Here is an 18540-nt window from a genome sequence, read left to right as displayed (position 1 = left end):
CCACTAAAAATACATCCTAACTAAATCCATTTCTGGTCAGGGTTAAGTACCATCAGCAGGAAGCAATAGGCATATTTGGGATCATTTCAAGAACTGCTTTTCAAGAACTGCTTGAAGGATGGGAAAAGGGTGGAAGGATGGGGAGAGGTAGGGACTGTAAAGCATCTATGGAGAATGCTTGAAAGTTAGAGAAAGGAATAAAAACGGCTTTGAGTTTATCAACTGCCACTCAAGCAGGAGAATCTTTACAATGAAAACGTGTAAGGATTTTTTTCCCAAAAATCTAAGTTAAAAAGTGGTAGGAGTCACACATTCAAATATTTTTATTGCTCTTATTCACTCGCCATGTTTTTGTTTTTTTGGTTTTTTTTTTTTTGAGACGGAGTCTCACTCTGTCAAACAGGCTGGAGTGCAGTGGCACGATCTAGGCTCACTGCAAGCTCTGCCTCCTGGGTGCCTCAGCCTCCTGAGTAGCTGGGACCACAGGCGCCCGCCACCAGGCCTGACTTTTGTTTTTGTTTTTTTTTTTTGGTAGGGATGAGGTTTCACCCTGTTAGCCAGGATGGTCTCAATCTCCTGACCTTGTGATCCGCTCGCCTCGGCCTCCCAAAGTACTGGGATTACAGGCGTGAGTCACTGCGCCCGGCTTTTTTTTTTTTTTTTTTTTTAAATGGTGTCTCACTCTTGTTGCCCAAGCTGGAGTGCAATGGCGTGATCTCAGTTCACTGCAACCTCTGCCTTCTGGGTTCAAGTGATTTTCCTGCCTCAGCCTCCTGAGTAGCTGGGATTACAGGCGTGCGCCACCACGCCCAGCTAATTTTTTGTATTCTTAGTAGAAATGGGATTTCACCATGTTGGCCAGGCTGGTCTTGAACTCCTGACCTTAGGTGATCCGACCACCTCGGCCTCCCAAAGTGTTGGGATTACAGGCATGAGCCCCCACACCTGTCCTCACTCCCCATCTTGAAGGCTCTGTTATCATGAGTTCTGCCCGATAGTTGTACCCCAGGAGATGCTGCATTTCAAGACTTACGAACTTCTTCTGGCACCAAGGTGTGTTCTTGGCCCCCGGACCTTGGCCCCTTTGACTCCAATGATGCTCTCTCCAAGTCAAGTCCGCTGGGGTCCTGGAAGCCATATTGGAGAAAAACTCTGATGTCTGGAACCAGTTTCTGGAAAACATCAAGAAAAGCAAACACACTCTATCTCCTGTCTCTCTCTCTCTCTTTCTCTCTCTCTCTCTCTCATTTCTCTCTAACACTTAAGGAAATTAAAAAGAAACCATCAGCACATTGGCACATCAAACTCCGCAAAGGAAAATATTTGAATTTTTTCCATCTATTTTCCTCTCCGGTTCTTTATGCGTCTCGAGAAGAAGAAAGGTAGAGCTTACATTTTATGTCAACACAAAAGGCCTCCGTTTGTGTGCATTACTTATTAAAGTATTCAGTGATTCAATGTCAAGGTATGTATTGTACATACTTTTTTTTTCTAGGCCATTATTAGCTTTCTTACAACACTATTATTCTTCAGCCCAGCTAATGCTTCTGTCAAAGATTTAGCAACAAGCATGGAAAATGTCAAACAGTAGGGAAGAAACCTAGCTGTTTCCACAACTACACAAAAAGCCGTGTTGTCTTTTATGGAAAAGCCGCGTAATTCCGCGATGAATGCCAGTGGATGTTTTATCAGGGGACAGAGTCGTGGGATGGTTTATTTGTTTTCCTCTGCACACCTGAGTCCATCTCCTCTGAATAAGTTTCCTTTCTTCTCTTGCCAATATACTTAATAAAACAGGGCCTACGTTGTTATCATCTTGCCCTCTCCCCAGGAGGTACCCGGCTTAGAATGTGACAGAAATCAGCCAAGAGAGTCAGTCTTGTTCTGTCTGCAGAGTAGTGTGACAAGATTTAAGGAGCACTAAAAGGCTCCTCTGGAGAAAAGTATTTTCCCAACCTGCTTACCAGGGTGCCTGAAATTACAACCCTTCTGCTTTAAGGCATTGAAAACCTCCATTAAAATGCAAATATGTTAGGTGAGTTGTTTTATCAAACTATCACATCTTAGCTTGAATTAGTTTATGGCTTAATCCAAAATCCTGAAGTGACAGGGACACAAGGCCATTAAGTTTGGATGTGAGCAAAGATCATACAAAGATTTAGGGTTTAAAAATGCATTGCCTAAGGTGCAGACCCAGGTAATAGAACAGAATAATCTAACAGCACCAAGAATGAGGTCCAGAGTTCATACTTACAGACGGCGGATGTTCCACCCTCCTGGCAGAGCAACAGGCTGGTCCATGGCATTGAGAAGTTGTCATTCTTACCTTTCAAAGATAAATTTTAAGGCCAGGCGCTGTGGCTCACACCTGTAATTCCAACACTTTGGGAAGCCAAACTGGGAGGATCATTTGGGGCCAGGAGTTTGAGACCAGCCTGAGCAACATAACAAAACCTCATCTCTACAAAAAATTTTTTTTTAATGAGCAGGGCATGGTGGTGTGCATTTGTGGTCCCAGCTACTGGGGAGGCTGAGGTGGGGTGGGAGAATCGCTTGAGCCCAGGAGGCTGAGATTGCAGTGAGCTATGATGGCGCCACTGTCCTCCAGCCTGGGTGACAGAGGGACACCCTGTATCTTAAAAAAAAAAAAAAAAAAAAAAAGGATAAATTATAAGAAGCATCAGTGAACACTTGATCCGCATCCTCGGTTGGGTTTATTTACCATTTCTTCCCTGTGTAAGCCTTCCACGGACTCTTCCCCACCGTCTCTCCAGCAGTTTCGGAGGCAGTATAGCTTCTGTGGTCAATGCGACCATCTTCTCTAATACTTCCATTTCTCCTCTCCTTCCACTCCCTTGAAGTTAGTCATGGCCATTTGACTGGCTTTGGTCAATGAACTGCAAGCAAAAAAGTGACATGTGTCACTTCCAGGGAGAGGTATTTCAGAGCTGGTATATGATTCTTCATGCTCTCTTCCTCTGCCACGGTGAACTCAGAAGCATGATGAACTTGAAATAAAAATGCTACAAGGGGCCGGGCGCGGTGGCTCACGCCTGTAATCCCAGCACTTTGGGAGGCAGAGGCAGGTGGATCACTTGAGGCCAGGAGTTCAAGACCAGTCTGGACAACATGGTGAAACCCCGTCTCTACTAAAAATACAAAAATTAGCCAGGCGTGGTTGCGGGCACCTGTAATCCTAGTCACTCGGGAGGCTGAGGCAGGAGAATCACTTGAACTCAGGAGGCAGAGGTTGCAGTGAGCCGAGATCATGCCATTGCTCTCCATCCTAGGTGACAAGAGCAAAACTCTATCTCAAAAAAAAAAGAAAAAAAAATTGCTACAAGGTCAAAACAACCAAAAAGGATGGACCCAGAGAACATCTACTCGGAAAGCTACTTAGATCTGCAGATGACTGTAACTGAGCAGGAATGAACATCTGCTGTGTCCGGCTATTGATGTCTTGGTATTACTACTTTCACATGACATCGCCTACCCTGGCTGATTCGTTTCTCATAAATAGCACCTCAAGAAATCTCACCAGATTTCTACTACCACACACTCATCGTTCAGCAAATATTCACCGAGCTCCTACTATGTGCCTAATAGTAGCATAGATCCAAGAGATTTCATGCTAACAGTAAAGACAAAGTCCTTGGAATCATGAAGCTTACAATCTAGTCAAGGAAGAAGGATTATAAATAAGTTTTTGTTTTGTTTTGTTTTAAGACAGAGTCTCACTCTGTCGCCCAGGCTGGAATGCAGGGGCACAATCTCGGCTCACTGCAACCTCTGCCTCCCAGGTTCAAGTGATTCTCATGCCTCAACCTCCCCAGTAGCTAGGACTACAGGTGCATGCCATCACACCTGACTAATTTTTATATTTTCAGTAGAGACAGGTTTTTGCCATGTTGCCCAGGCTGGTCTTGAACTCCTGTCCTCAGGTGATCTGCCCACCTCAGCCTCCCAAAGTGCTGGGATTACAGGTGTGAGCCACCGCATCAGCCTAAATAAGTTTTTTTAGTAGACAAAGTCTTGTTCTGTTGCCCAGGGTGGAGTACAATGGCATAATTATCACACACTGCCGCTTGGAACACCTGGGCTCCAGTGATCCTCACACCTCAGCCTCCTGAGTAGCTGGGCCTTCAGGCAGGCATCACCATGCTGGGTTAATTTTTTAATTTTTTTAGAGACAGGGTCTCACTCTGTTGTCCAGGCTGGTCTTGAACTCCTGGGCTCAAGTGATCCTCCCATCTCAGTCTCCTGAGTAGCTGGGACTATAGGCATGTGCCTCTATGCCCTGCTAATTTTTCATTTTTTGTAGAGACAACGTATTTCTCTGTCACCCAGACTGAAGTGCAAAGGTGCAATCATAGTTCACTGCGGCCTAAACCTCCTGGGCTCAAGCAATCCTCCTACCTCAACCTCCCAAGTAGCTGAGACTACCAGCATGCATTACCACACTCAGCTAATTTTTTTTTTTTTTTTGTGGCAGAGATGGGTTTTTACTATGTTGCCCAGGTTGGTCTCAAAGTCCTGGTCTCAAGAAATAAGCCCACCTCAGACTCCCAAAGTGCTAGACTTACAGGTATGAGCCACCACATTTGGCTTGAATAAGTTTATTAGTTAGAAATACATTTGGTTGAGTACAGCAGAAAATCCAAATAATACCAATTTAAGCAAATCAGAGATCTAGTTCCCCTCACATAAAATAAGTCTGGACACTGGCATTCCAAAATGCATAGAGTGACCCTCTAATGTCATCAGGAACTCACACCCCTATCTTTGCTCTACCATCCTTAGTATGTGAATTTCATCTTCCAGAGCACCTCATATTCCAAAGGGGCTGCTAGAGCTCCATTCATTTCATCCACATTACAGCAAAAAAAAAAAAAAAAAAGACAGACACTTCGGGAGGCCAAGACAAGTAGATTACCTGAGGTGAGGAGTTCCAGACCAGCCTGGCCAACATGATGAAACCCCGTCTCTACTAAAAATACAAAAATTAGCTGGGCGAGATGGCACACGCCTGTAGTCTCAGCTGCTGGGGAGGCTGAAGCAGGAAAATCTCTTGAATCCAGGAGGCAGAGGTTGCAGTGAGTCAAGAACACACCACTACACTCCAGCCTGGGTGACAGAGAGAGACTCTGCCTCAAAAAAGTAGTAATTTTAAAAAAAGAAAATTTAAAAAAGAAGAAAGAAAGAGAAAAATTAGTTGGTGGGGGGGATGCCTCCCAACTCAGTTCCCCTTAAAGAGCTCACCCAACCCAGGTCCATGCCCTGGTCTGCCAAGCATCTTCAACAAAACAGCAAATTCTACTAACACAGTCCAGTGGTCGGTGTAAGGAATGAAGGTAAACTCTGGGTTCAAATCCAAGCTCCTTCACCTTTCAATTGTGTCCCAGCACACAATACTCAACCTTTTTTGTGCCCCAGTTTGTTCATCTGTAAAATGAGGATATTAATAAGGCCAGCCTTATAAGGCTATTGTGAGAATCAAATGAATTGGTAAAAGGGATACTGAAGAGTACCTAGCACAGGATAAAGCTCTCCTTATCCAACCTTGTTATTTATTTATTTATTTATTTATTTATTTACTTACTTATTTATTGAGATGGGGTTTTGTTCTTGTTACCCAGGCTGGAGTGTAATGGCACCATCTCGGCTCACTGCAACCAACAACTTGTGAGTTCAAGCAATTCTTCTGCCCCAGCCTCCCGAGTAGCTGGGATTACAGGCATGTGCCGCCACGCCTGGCTAATTTTGTATTTTTAGTAGAGAAAGGGTTTCTCCATGTTAGTTGAGCTGGTCTCAAACTCCCGACCCCAGGTGATCCACCCGCGTTGGCCTCCCAAAGTGCTGGGATTACAGGCATGAGCCACCGCGCCAGGACGCAATGTTATTTTCGTTTGATTGTTTTGAGACGAAGTCTCACTCTGTCACCCAGGCTGGAATGCAGTGGCGAAATCTCAGCTCACTGCAACCTCCACCTCCTGGGCTCAAGTGATTCTCTCACCTCAGCCTCCCAAGTAGCTGGGACCACAGGCATGCAGCACCACACCTGGCTAATTTTTTGTATCTTTAGTAGAGACAGGGTTTCACCATATTGCCCCGGCTGTTCTCGAACTCCTGAGCTCAAGCGATCTGCCCGCCTCAGCCTTCCAAAGTGCTGGGATTACAGGCGTCAGCCACCACTCCTGGCCCCAGTGTTGTTATTTTATTATCATCTTTCTGCATTACTCAGCTTGAATCTCACTCCCTCCTCAAGCCTCCCACCCCACCCCAGCCTTCATTTCTCTCCTTTTCCTAACTCATTTCATACTTACTATTCATAACACATAATCCACATCTTACAACATGCTGCCCTGTTCTCTAATTGTTGGAATCACTCAATTTGGCACTTGGATCTATGGTAATTACTGTATGCTAATATGTAAAATCACACTTTGCCCTAATTCTTCATGTATGCGCCTTAGCTCTTCTCTCCAACTGCACTGACTTTCCCACAAATCAATCGCATACTTCTCTCACACCTTCATGAGAGAACACAGTGCTAAATACAACATGGGGATTTGCTAAGTACAGATGCTCCTTGGCTTACAATGAAGTTACACCTCAATACAGCCATCATAAGTTGAAAATATCATGAGTTGAAATGCACTTAATACACCTAAGCTACCGAACATCATAGCTTAGTAGAATCTTACCTTAAACATGCGGCCGGGTGCGGTGGCTCATGCCTGTAATCCCAGCACTTTGGGAGGCAGAGGCAGGTGGATCACCTGAGGTCAGCAGTTCGAGACCAGCCTAGCCAACATGGTGAAACCCTGTCTCTGCTAAAAACTACAAAAATTAGCCGGACATGGTGGTAGGCACTTGTAATCCCAGCTACTTGGGAGGCAGAGACAGGAGAATTGCTGGAACCCAGGAGGCAGAGGTTACAGTGAGTCAAGATTGTGCTATTGCACTCCAACCTGGGTGACAAGAGCAAAACTCCATCTCAAAAATAAAATAAAATAAAACAAAGTAAAACAAAACAAAATAAAAACAACATGCTTATAACACCTACATTAGCATACAGCTGGGCAAAATCATTTAACATCATGCCTATTTTCTTTTCTTTTCTCTTCTTTTCTTTTTGACACAGACTCTCGCTTCATTGCCCAGGCTGGAGTGCAGTAGCACAGTCTCGGCTCACTATAACCTCTGCCTTCCAGGTTCAAGCAATTCTCCTTCCTCAGCCTCCTGAGTAGCTGGGATTATAGGCACACACCACCAGGCCTGGCTACTTTTTGTATGTTTTTAGTAGAGATGGAGTTTCACCATGTTGGCCAGGCTGGTCTCCAAACTCCTGGCCTCAGATGATCCACCTGCCTCGGCCTCCCAAAGTGCTGGGATTACAGGCATGAGCCACTGTGCCCAGCCTTACATCGTGCCGATTTTCTAATAAAGTGTGGAATACTGTACACAGGCCTTTTGTAGACGTGATGGGGGTCAAAAACACAAAGTACAATATGCAAAACAATATGAGCAACACAGAACGCCATATTGGTTGTTTATTCTCATGATCTCGTGGCTGATGGGGATCTGTGGCTCACTGCCACTGCCCAGCATTGCAAGAGAGCAGCAAATCTGCAGATTACTAGCCCTGGAAAAAGATCAAAATTCAAGAATCAGACCAGGAACAGTGACTCACACCTATAATCCCAGCACTTGGGGAGGCTGAAGAGGATCGCTTGAGGCCAGGAGTTCGAGACTAGTCTGCAATATAGTGAGTTCCCTGTCCCTCCAAAAAAATTTTTAAATTCACTAGGCACAGTGGTGCACACCTGTAGTCCCAGCTTCTGGGGAGGCTGAGGCAGGAGGATCACTTGAGCCTAGGAATTGAAGTCTGCAGTGAGCTGTGATAGTGCCACTGCACTCCAGCCTGCGTGACAGAGCAAGACCCTGTGCTTTAAAAAACAAACAAACAAACAAAAATCACAATCTGGAGTATGGTTTCTACTGAATGCATATTGTTTTTGCACCACTGTAAACTTGAAAAATTGTAAATCTAACCATCGTAAGTTGACATCACAAGTCAGAGACCATCTGTACTTGGATATTAAAACAGGGCCTTTTGTTTGGAGAACTCCAGAAATCCTCTGCTTTGGAAAACCAAGCGGAAGTTGGGGACGGGGGGTGAATGTTTCAGACGTGGAATTGACTTACATAAATCTCCAAGTAAGCCAAGCACTCTCTGGGCAGGGCCTATGCTATCCTGGGGAGAACACTGTCACGGATTTTCTTCTTAAAGGCCTCAAAAAGCCTTCCAAGAGATAGTCTGACTCATTCAAGACCAAAAACCGCAACTTGAGCAGGCGCCTCAGACCTCCTGGAGTGAGGGGAGAGGTTGCCGGCCCTCAAAGCAAGTAAGCTCTTCCTGAAAATTAGCCCAGGGCTTCTGCAGCTATAGGAAAACAAGTGCTAAGCAGAAATCGTGAGCCTGCTGAAAGCCACCCTGACCTGAACCCACTCCATGGCTTTGGAGGCCACATAAGCTGGAGAAATAGGCACGCGCAGGGGCACGGAGAACTTGTGCAATGGAGAATGATACAGTTTGCCCATTCTACAGCCCCTCTGCACACACTTTTAACACGGCTCATACTGCAGAGAGGCAGTGTGGAATCAGGATTGACAGCCTCAAATCTGCGGCCAAAGTGTCAGAATCCAAAGCACAGCTCTGCCACTCACCCGCTGCATGGCTTTGAGTTACACTAACCTCTCTCTGCCTCAATTTCTTCATCTGGAAAGTGGTTATTATCATGGTCCCCAATGCTTATGGTTTCTATTAGGATTAACAATTATTTTTCTTCCACTCTTTTGAGACAGGGTCTCACTCTGCTGCCTCGGCTGGAATGCCGTGGCATGACCTCGGCTCACTACATCCTCCACCTCCTGGGTGCAAGCAATTCTTGTGCCTCAGCCTTCTGAGTAGCTGGGATTACAGGTATGCACCACGATGCCTGGCTAACTTTTTTGTATTTTTAGTAGAGTAGTAGAGACAGGATTTCATCACGTTGGCCAGGCTAGTCTCGAACTCCTGGCCTCAAGTGATCTGCCCGCCTCAGCCTCCCAAAGTACTGGGACCACAGACATGAGCCACCATGCTCTGCCAGGATTAAGAATTTTGAAATTTTTACAGTGTTCAGGACAGTACCTGGTTGTTAGCATTATGTAGTGCTTGCTGAATTTTTATTTATTGTATTTATTCACTGGTGTGTTTGTGTGTGTGTGTGTACGAACTCTGAGCATTTCCCAGGAAAATGCGTTTCCTAGAAATTTCTAGGAACTCAGAAAACAATGACGAATGAGACACAGCCTTTTCTTTTGAAGAACTCAATGTCTATTTTAATACACAGACTGGTTTGTTCGGTTTTTAGAGATGGGGTCTCATTCTGTCACCCAGGCTGGAGTGCAGTGGCACAATTATAGCTCACTGAAGCCTGTAATTCCTGGGCTCAAGAGATCCTCCCACCATAGCCTCCCAAGTAGTTGGGACTACAAATACGTGCTATCGTGTCCAGCTAATTTTTATTTTTTATTTTTGTAGAGACAGGGTCTCACTATGTTGTTCAGGCTGGTCTTGAACTCCTGGCCTCAGGTCATAATCCCACCTCGCCTCCCAATAGTGTTGGGGTTACAGCCGTTAGCCACCTCGCACTGCCAATTGGTTTTTAACAGCTCTAGTAGAGATATTGGCAACGTGCTGGGGGGAAATCCAGGAGGAGGCAAGTAACTCCATCCAGGGGTAACAAAAATGGCTACACATAGCTCACATCTGTAATTGAGCAGAATTCAAAGTGTAAGAGGAGGTACCTTGTAATAGTGGCTCTCAACCTTCCTTTGAATTTAAATCTCCTAGAGGGCTTTTTTAAACACAGATTCCCAAGCCCCAGGCCAAAAGTTCTGATTCAGTAGGTCTGGGTAGGACTCGAGAATATGCCTTTCTAACAGGTTCCCACGTGATGTTGTTGCTGATGCTGGTCCAGGGATCCCACCGTGAGAACTGCTGCCTTATAGGACCTGGGAGAAAGCAGCAAGTGCCTGGGTTCAGGAAAACAAAAGAACCTGGCCTTCTCAGGGGAGCAAAGGTAGTCTGACAGGGTTGGGTCAGGCAGCAGTGTAGAAAATAACAAAAGATGAGGGGGGAAGAGTGCAGAGGCTGCGGCGAATCCTGAACACTTAGGGGACCTTTGGAATTTGTGGCCTTGAATAACTTGACCCAACTTGTATTTCCAAAATGATTGCTGTGGAGGAAACGAGACCGGCTTGGAGGTTGCTGTTAGAGACGAGAAGAGAAATAAGGAGGTCAGAGCTGGTGCAGGTGCAGTAGAAACAAGAAGAAACAGGCCAGGCACAGTGGCTCATGCCTGTAATCCCAACACTTTGGGATGCAACAGTGGTAGGATTGCTTGAGGTTAGGAGATTGAGACTGGCCTGGGCAACACAACAAGACTATATCTCTATAAATAATTTTAAAAATTAATTAAGGGTCAGCACAGTGGCTCACACCTGTAATACCAGCACTTTGGGAGGTTGAGGTGGGTGGATCACTTGAGGCCAGAAGTTCAAGACCAGCCTGGCCAACATGGTGAAACCCTGTCTCTACTGAAAATACAAAAATTAGCCAGGTGTGGTGGCACACACTTGTAATCCCCACAACTCAGGAGGCTGAGGCAGGAGAATCACTTAGGCCGGGGAGGCAGAGGTTGCAGTGAGCTGAGATCATGCCACTGCACTCCAGCCTGGACGACAGAGTGAGACTCCATCTCAAAAAATATGTATATATTAACTAGGCATGGTGATGTGTGCCTGTAGTCCCAGCTACTGGGAAGGCTGAGGTAGGAGGACCACTTGAGCCCAGGAGTTCAAGACTGCAGTGAGCTATGATTGCACCACTGCACAGACTGGGCAACAGAGTGAGACCCTATCTTTAAAAAAATAAAAGAATAAATACATGGACATCATAGAGCACAGAATTAGGTATCTCTGTGGACGCCTATACAGAACGTAAGAAAGAGGGAAGGGTTAAGGCTTGCTCCATTCTTAGCCAGCCCTCATGCCTGGATGGAGGGGGTTCTATCAACTGAGAAAAGAATGGAGGAAACAAAACAGATTTGGGGAGAAGAGAATGTCAGAAATTCAATTTGCAATAATTTTGAGGCATCACTGACATCCAGCAAGCAATTAGAAATACAGGGCCAGAGCCAAGGAAAGAAGCCAAGACTAGAGATAAAGACCTGGGCATCCCTGAGCACAGGGTCAGGTTAAAATCAAGGCTTTGGATATGATGGCCAAAGGAAACAGAGCTGACTCGAGGAAGAACAGGCACAAAAACCTGACTTACCTCTTTTAAATGGCTTAGCTTAGCAGTTGCAAAGAAGAAGAGAAAAGGGAGAATAAGGAAGGAATCCAGAAGTTAGGACCCAGCAGGACTTAGCAAAGATGTTTACAGCATCCTGGTGCTAGCTCTGTCATCTGTGAATGCTATGGTTTTGATGTATCTCCTCCAAAATTCATGTGTTGGAAACTTCATCCCCAATGCAGCAGTGTTGGGAAGTGGGGCCCTCTGGGAGGCATTTAGGTCATAAAGAATCTGCGCTTGTACATGGATTAATGCCACTGCAAAAAGGGCTTGCAGGAGTGGGTCTGCTCTCTCTTGTCTTTCTGTTTTCTGTCATGTGTGAACACAGCAAGAAGGCCCACACAAGATGCCACCACATTCATCTTGGACTTCCCAGCCTCCAGAGCTGTGAGAAATAAATTTCTGCTCTTTATAAATTACCCAATCTGTTGTATTCTGTTACAGCGGCACAAACAGACTAAGACAGTGTAGCATCACAAGCCCTTCTGACTGAACCTGCATTTAATTGCAAAGTGCCTGCTAGTCATTATCTATTCTCAGGCCCATGGGCTGCCTGCTCTTCCTGGTTCTGCTCCTATCACAGAGGCCTGGCCTGTGGAAAGTACATTTCTCAGGCTCCTTGACCAACTGTCTTCTGGTGAATTTCCACCAAAGAGTGGCACTGGCAGGAGATTGCAGGGAGAGGAGTAGTAAAAGTTAGTCCTCCTCCACCCCTTTTCTTCCCCAACCCTTGCCCCATCTACCCCTTCTGGGGTGTCTCACGAGAGCTATGCTGGGTCTCAATACGTATCCCACCTCCTGGCATCTGGTGACATTCCCTCTGTCTTCCGTCCCTCCAGCTGCGTGTGGGTGGGGAGTCACAGCTTGCTGCTGTTGCTCATCTCTGCAATGACTCACTAGCCCATTTGACTTTCAGCTCTTCCAATATCTGATGACTAGTTCCCTGTATTTGAATTTCTTCTATTGAACTAGCTGGTGTGGGGCCTGTTGTTGTCCTCACTGGTGCCTGATTGATAAACATACAATGATAATCCATCAGCTTCTCCCCTCACCACTGTGTCAGGCATCAGAATCTTATTCAGGCTGGGATTACCCAAGCTGATATTAACAAAGCCTGTCATTTAAAAGTTAAGCAGAAAAGCACTTTTAAAAGAGGTGGTAAATAAAGATAAAAGCTGAAATAAACACATTGTACAACATAAAGCAGTAAAATGATAGATGAGTTCAAAAGTTATTTTTTTGATAAGATGACTAAAATAAACAAACCTCTGACAAATTTAATTAGGGGAATATTTTTAATTAGAAATGAGAAAGGAGATAGGACAATTCATAGAAAATAGATTTTCCCTCAAATCCAAAGAGAATGTTACGCATTCTTCTAGACTAATAAACTGAAATCCTCAATGAAAAAATTATAGAAAGATATAGATTACTAAAAATAATCCAAGTATAAATCCAAACAGAATAACAACTGAGAAAAAAAATTGAGAAAATCATCCAATAACAGTCCCCAAACTGCAGTTGGTCTCATTATTTCCACCAGGGCAATTTTTATATGTTTAAGAAACAGATAATTTTCATGTTGTATAAAACATACAGAGTGGGCCTGGTGTGGTGGCTCACACCTATAATCCTAGCACTTTGGGAGGCCCAGGTAGGCGGATTGCTTGAGCTCAGGCATTTGAGACCAACCTGGGCAACGTGGCAAAATCCTGTCTCTACTAAAAACACAAAACTTAACCGGGCATAGGGTATATGTGCCTGTAGTCTCAGATACTTGGGAGGCTGAGATAGGAGGATCACTTGAGCCTGAAAGATTGAGGCTGCATGAGCTGTGTTTGCACCACTGCACTCCAGCCTGGGTAACAGAGTGAGATCCTGTCTTAAAAAAATATATATATATGTGTATATATGTGTGTGTGTGTGTGTGTGTATATATATATATGCAAAAAGAGATGAGTTCCTTTATGTCTATTCGGCAAGCATGAACTTCTTCTCAAACCCTGATAAAGATAAAACATACAAAAAGGAAATTACAGGCACAGATAACATGAATATGGATAGGAAAAGCTTGAAGAAAATTCTCACCTCTAAAAAGGAACTTGTTTTACTATACTGCTATCTTCACAGGACTGATAAGTTTTTTTGTGGGGAGGAGGGTGTTGTAACAGCTTCCTTGAAATCTAATTTTTCTTTTTTTTTTTTTAGACGGAATTTCTCTCTTGTTACCCAGGCTGGAGTGCAATGGCACGATCTTGGCTCACTGCAACTTCTGCCTCCCAGGTTCAAGCGATTCTCTCACCTCAGCCTCCTGAGCAGCTGGGATTACAGGCGCTCGCCACCACGCCCAGCTAATTTTTGTATTTTTAGTAGAGACGGAGTTTCACGATGTTGGCCAGGCTGGTCTCAAACTGCTGACCTCAGGTGACCCACCAGCCTTGGCATCCTAAAGTGCTGGGATTACAGGTGTGAGCCACTAAGCCTGGCCTAACTACAAAAAATATGGACTTTATAAATCTATGCCATCCTGATGCAAGGGCCATGCAGATCTCCACTGTAGTGTCTCAACTTCAGTATACGTGCTGCTAACGTGAGCACAAAGGGTGATAACTTTACAAGTTAAATTGAAAGAAATCACAGAGGATGGATGGTTTGTATGTTATCAGAGTAAACAACCACTTGACAAAACTTCCAAAGCTAAAATCAAAGGGAAACTATCTGGAGCAAATGTTCACAGCAAATATAACAAAAAGTTCTGTGTCACGTAAAGAATTTACACATGTTGGGCCGGGCATGGTGGCTCACGCCTGTAATCCCAGCATTTTGGGATGCTGAGGTACGTGGATCACCTGAGGTCAGGAGTTGGAGACCAGCCTGGCCAACATGGTGAAACCCCATCTCTACTTAAAATACTAAAAAAATTATCTGGGTGTTGTGGGGGCATCTGTAATCCCAGCTACCTGGGAAGCTGAGGTAGGAGAATTGCTCGAACCCGGAAGGCAGAGGTTGCAGTGAGCCAAGATCACACCATTCCACCCTAGCCCAGGCAACAAGAATGAAACTCCATCTCAAAAAAAAAAAAAAAAGAACTTATGCATGTTGATACAAAATAAATAAATAAGTCTCCAATATGTAAACTGGCAAAGAACTTGAGAAGGCAATTCATGAAAAAAAAGAGATGCTATTGGTAAATAAGCATGTGGAAAAATGTTCAACTTTGCTGTGATCAAATAAATACTCACTAGCACGGTGTGGAAGCATCTTACACCCACTACATTAAGATAATTGGTTTGTTTTTGTTTTTGTTTTTGTTTTTTTGAGACAGAGTCTCTCGCTCTGTCACCCAGGCTGGAGTGCAGTGGTGTAATCTTGGCTCACTTCAGCCTCCACCTCCCAGGGTCCAGTGATTCTCATGTCTCAGCCTCCCAAGTAGCTGGGATTACAAGTGTGCACCACCACGCCTGGCAAATTTTTGTATTTTTAGTAGAGACGGTGTCCTGCCATGCTGGCCAGGCTGGTCTCAAACTCCTCGCCTCAAGTGATCCACCCCACTCAGCCTCTTAAAGTGCTGGGATTACAGGCATGAGCCACCATGCCCGGCCCCCTACATTAGGAGAATTTTAAGAGTTACCTAGTATTACAACACTGTGGTAAAGTGAGTTGACTCATACACTATTGGACATCAGGGATCATCTCAAAATTTCATAATATCCCTTTATCCTAAGGAATTTTTAAAGATTAAAAAAAAAAGACTACATGAGATGTTTTTTGCAAAGTCATTTCTAACAAGAAAAATAATGTACATATATGTGTATATATTTATGTATTTTTGTGTGTGGGTATATATATGTATATACACACATATGTCTATATATGTATATGTACACATATGTCTATATATGTGTGTATATATATAAATATATTTGTGTATATATGTGCATATATAGACATATATGTATATATGTGGGTATATATACATATATGTATATGTGGGTATATACATATATATGTGTGTGTATACATACATATATGTGTGTATATATATGTGTGTGTATGTATATATATATGCTTCAATTTCCTCATCTGTAAAATGGGGCTAATGACAGTACCTAAAGAGTGATTATGAGGATTAAGTAAAGCTCTTCAGGCTGGACACGGTGGCTCACGCATGTAATCCCAGCACTTTGGGAGACCAAGGCAGGCAGATCACTTGAGATGAGCCTGGGCAACATGGTAAAACCCTATCTCTACAAAAATACGAAGACAAGCTGGGTGTGACGGCACATGCCTGTTGTCCCAGCTGGTGGGAGGGATGATTGAGCCCAGGAGATCGAGGCTGCAGTAAGCAGAGCTCACACCACCACTACACTCCAGCCTGGGCAACAGAGCAAGACCCTGTCTCAAAAAAAAAAAAAGAATAATGATAATACAAAATGGTATCACTTCAAATGCATAAACACAATGATTTACAACAATGTAAACATGATGAGAAGTGTACAAAGAACCAGAAGGAGAAAGGAATAATGAAAATCACCACTGCATGAACAACGGAGGTGTATAAATCACTTTTCCTTTTGGAATTATTTTGGTTTTAGTACAACTAGAGATCTGGTGGGAAACAAAATTAAAATATCCCAAAAGCTACTCTAATGAATTGGCACCTTCTGGGCAGCCTAATATTACATCTGGGAACTCTGCATCTAAGATATTTGAAATAAACTCAGCATACATCCCCCCTGGGGACACCATGTGGTGTGTGGGACCAGCCAGCTGATGGCACTGCTTCACTTGCCTAGAGGACCAAAGAGGCATTTATTGGCCTCAATAATATACCAGGACTGGTTATTCAATCTTCCTTAAAGATGAAGTCTTTTCCTTGGCCAGGCATGGTGGTGCATGACTGTAGTACCAACTACTGGGGAGGCTGAGATGGAAGGATTGCTTAAGACCAGGAGTTCTAGGTTGCACTGAGCTATGATTGTGCCACTGCACTCCAGCAAGACCCTGTCTCAAAAAAAAAAAAAAAGAAAGAAAGAAAGAAAGAAAGAAAAGATGAAGTCTTTTTCTTAAACCCAATACTCAAAATGCAAAACAAATCTCTGCATAGTTGGGAAACTGACCCAAGTTTGATATGGATGAACAGTAACCTTCCAGAAATAGTACGGAGAATCCTTTAAAAACTAAATGTAGAACTACTATTTGATCCAGCAATCCCACTACTGGGCATCTACCCAGAGGAAACAAAGTCATTATACAAAAAAGGTGCTTGCACACACATGTTTACAGCAATACAATTTGCAATTGCAAAAACGTGGAACCAACCCAAATGCCCATCAATTAACGAGTGGATAAAGACACTGTAGTACATATATACAATGGAATACTACTCAGCCATAAAAAGGAATGAATTAATGGCATTTGCAGCAACTTGGATGGAATTGGAGACTATTATACTAAGTGAAGTAACTCAGAAATGGAAACTCAAACATCATATGTTCTCACTCCTAAGTGGGAGCTAAGCTATGAGGATGCAAAGGCATAAGAATGACACAATGGACTTTGGGGACTCAGGGGGAAAGGATGGGAAGGGGGTGAGGGTCAAAAGACTACAAATTGGGTTCAGTGTATACTGCTCAGGTGATGGGTGCACCAAAATCTCACAAATTACCACTAAAGAACTTACGTAACCAAATACCACCTGTTCCCCAATAACCTATGGAAATAGAAAATTTGAAAAAAGAAATACTAAATTAAAAACAAACCAACAACAACAACAACAAAAACAGTAACCTTCCAGGAAGCTGCTTTGACCTGCAGGACCAGGACCGGGTGGCTACGCCTCCCTTGTGTGATTTGGTCAACAGGCAGGAAGAGTTGAACAGCAGGCAGCATTATCGCCAGATTCATTTAAATCTACAAATGGAGAAAAATGCAAATCACCAGAGGGACAGGCTTCAGGATAATGAGAGACGAACCTAAAGGCAGCCTTAGGCTTTTTCTTCCCAAAAGTCAGCAAAGCTTGAAAATCTCTACCCAGTCCAAAGCCATGCATGGAAAGTGACTTCACTGGCGGCTCCTGCATTGTTACGCGCTTGTGAAGGACAAATCCGGATACGAGTAGCCGAGAGACGGAAACGTAGCTGATCCAAGTTGAGCTCGAGTCCTGACAACTGCCTACATGACTCAGAATGTGTGCAGTTAGTAAGTATATGGCTCCAATAAAGGAAGTGACAAGTTCAGCGGAGGATATAAATCCAGAAGAGAAATACCAGAAGATAACATAGAACTTAGCGTGACCAGAGGCTGAATCACACTGAGCTTAGATTTATATGTCCAAATGCCGATTCCACTTGGGATGTCAACAGGCATCTCAAACCTAATAGGTCAAACACAGGGCTCCAGGTCTTTGCCCTCATCTGTCCTGCCTGCTGCCTTCCAGTCTCATGTAAGGCATCCTTCCAACTCTTCTGCTGGAGTCTCTTTACTTTCTCTCCTTGTTTTACATCTCACATCCAATCCATCAGAAAATCCCATTGGTCCTAGACTCAAGATACCCCCAAATCCCTCGTCTTCTCATCACCTCCGCTACAACCACCCTGGTCCAAGCCATCATCATCTCTTGCCTGATTCTTTCTTTCTTTCCCTCTTTCTTTCTTTCTTTCCCTCTTTCTTTCTTTCCCTCTTTCTTTCTTTCTTTCCCTTTCTTTCTTTCTTTCTTTCTTTCTTTTCTTTCTTTCTTTCTTTCTGTCTCTCTCTCTCTTTCTTTCTTCCTTTCTTTCTCTTTCTTTCTTTTTTTCTCTTTCTTTCTCTTTCTCTTTGTCTTTTCTTTTCTTTTTTTCCTTTTCTTTTCTTTTTGTACAGGGTCTCACTCTGTAATCCAGACTAGAGTGCAGAGAAGAGAAGAGAAGAGAAGAGAAGAGAAATGACAAGTGTTGGCAAAGACGCGAAGAAACTGGGACCCTTACACCTCTTGGTGGAATACAAAATGGTGCGGCTGCTACAGAAAACAGTATGGCCACTCCTCAAAAACTTTAAAATAGCGTTACCATATGATCCAGCAATTCTATTTCTGGGTATATACCCAAAAGAATTGATGGCAGGATCTCCAAGAGATATTTATACACCCATATTCATAG

At 43.9% G+C, this 18540-nt stretch overlaps 1 non-coding gene across 1 annotated transcript; it reads right to left on the bottom strand.

The window, feature by feature from the left end:
• Positions 1–13900: 13900 nt before the first annotated feature.
• On the bottom strand, positions 13901–14002 carry LOC119621404 (U6 spliceosomal RNA). The gene has a single exon (XR_005237966.1). It is a non-coding gene; the product is annotated as a U6 spliceosomal RNA (small nuclear RNA).
• Between the last annotated feature and the right edge of the window lie 4538 nt (positions 14003–18540).

This window comes from Chlorocebus sabaeus, chromosome 28, assembly GCF_047675955.1.
Source record: "Chlorocebus sabaeus isolate Y175 chromosome 28, mChlSab1.0.hap1, whole genome shotgun sequence".
NCBI lineage: Eukaryota > Metazoa > Chordata > Mammalia > Primates > Cercopithecidae > Chlorocebus > Chlorocebus sabaeus.
Note: the sequence above shows the minus strand (reverse complement) of the source record. Positions and strands in the feature narration are given on the sequence as shown.